Below are 1,630 nucleotides of genomic sequence, written 5' to 3'. Positions count from 1 at the left end.
TTTTTTTTTTTTTTTTTTTTTTTTTTTTTTTTTTTTTTTTTTTTTTGGTGCATACTGAAGCTCCCTTTCAAGCAATGCCTTGGGGATATGAGTAGGAAGTTGACTGCAAGTCTTGTTTGATCCTGAAACTCCCACTGACTGATTGATAAATAGGAGGCAGTCACCTTAATATCTCTGTGGATGTGACACTTGATTCTCAGAAATTACCATGTACTAGAATTTCAGACGGGCTACTTGCACAGCGTGTCTCAGCCTTCACCTTCTAAGTATCCAGCTTAAGAAACCCCTAATGACCTGCGTGATTATTATAGCATATAATGTGTACTTGGTTGTTTTTCAGTGTTTCTCACCAATAATTAGATGCCCAATTTACCTGAATCAGTGGAAGGACTCCATCTAGCAGCATGCACCCTGCATCAGTGGTGAAGCCCGTGAGTGACTCCAGGCAACCTGATGGCCAGATCAATTCTGCAGCAGGTAACGCAGCCCTGTGTGTATGCGCTGACAGACCAAAAAAACGTTCAGAGGAATAAAACAGTCACTGCCAGAAGTGCTTTGCTGTGGGCAGCATAAGATGCATTTACCTGCAATAATAAGGGCTCTGTTTGAGAAGCGAGGGTGACTTTTCCAGCCCTCGTGTGGATGCCACGAGTTCAAAAGGTACACATCGGTGCGTACCTGCTGCAGTACTTCTAGGTACTTGTAACATTGCTTTGGAGCAGCAGCAAGCCTCTGACAAACTCTTGTTGTTTCAGTGGGTGCTGGCTGTACTTGGCTACACGTTTTCACCAGAAATCTCGGAGGACGCAGAAGATGGAGTAGGGAAGTGGAGCATCTTGCCCATGCTCCTGCCATCCCCAGGTAACCACCTGGAACTGAGCAGCGAGGGAACCCATCTGTTCTGCCGTGCCTGGAGGGGCGTCAGGTACAGGTGGGCTCTCAGCGCCTTCGGTGCAGGTGGCAACGTGACAGAATTGTTTACACGAGCGTTTCTGCACCGGGATGTATTACGACGTGGCACCGAGTTAAAAAAATTAGAATAAAATAAACCATGTGTTAAAGATCTCAGAAGACGGGTACCTTCAGAAGTTGTTTCCCCTGTATCTGGTGATGTTAAGGCTGTGCTTTAACATGGCAGTCGATTGTCAGCAGATGCGAGTGCTGTCCTGCTTTAAAACAAGCAGGATGGGGGAGCGCTCAGTTTGCTATTTCTCCAGTGGTACTGGATTACAGTGAAAAAATTAGGTTTGTTTAACCCCCCTGTAACAATTGGCAATGGTGTTGGTGGGAAATAACCTACTTGGCTGGAGCTCCCGACGCTGCTCTCTTGTCTACTTTGGCTTAGTTTTGCAGAATTATTTTGGATGAATTTTGCTCGCTCTCCCCCTCAAATAGAAGTCATTTTGGGTGGCAGATGACCGGCCACAGACAGTACAGATGACCTCAGGGCTTGTATTTGTTCTGAAGCTCAGAGCTGCTGCTCCTGGGAGGCAAACAAAGACCGAAAAGTACACCCAAGGCCGGCCCAACCGAGGGGCCTGGAGCACAACCGCTCCGCATCTCGGCCTCCCCGTCTCTCTGGGAGGGCCGCGCCGGCCGAGCGGGGGGGAACCGAGGTGGCCGCAACCTC

This window comes from Oxyura jamaicensis, chromosome Z, assembly GCF_011077185.1.
Source record: "Oxyura jamaicensis isolate SHBP4307 breed ruddy duck chromosome Z, BPBGC_Ojam_1.0, whole genome shotgun sequence".
NCBI lineage: Eukaryota > Metazoa > Chordata > Aves > Anseriformes > Anatidae > Oxyura > Oxyura jamaicensis.
This window is presented reverse-complemented; position numbering follows the sequence as displayed.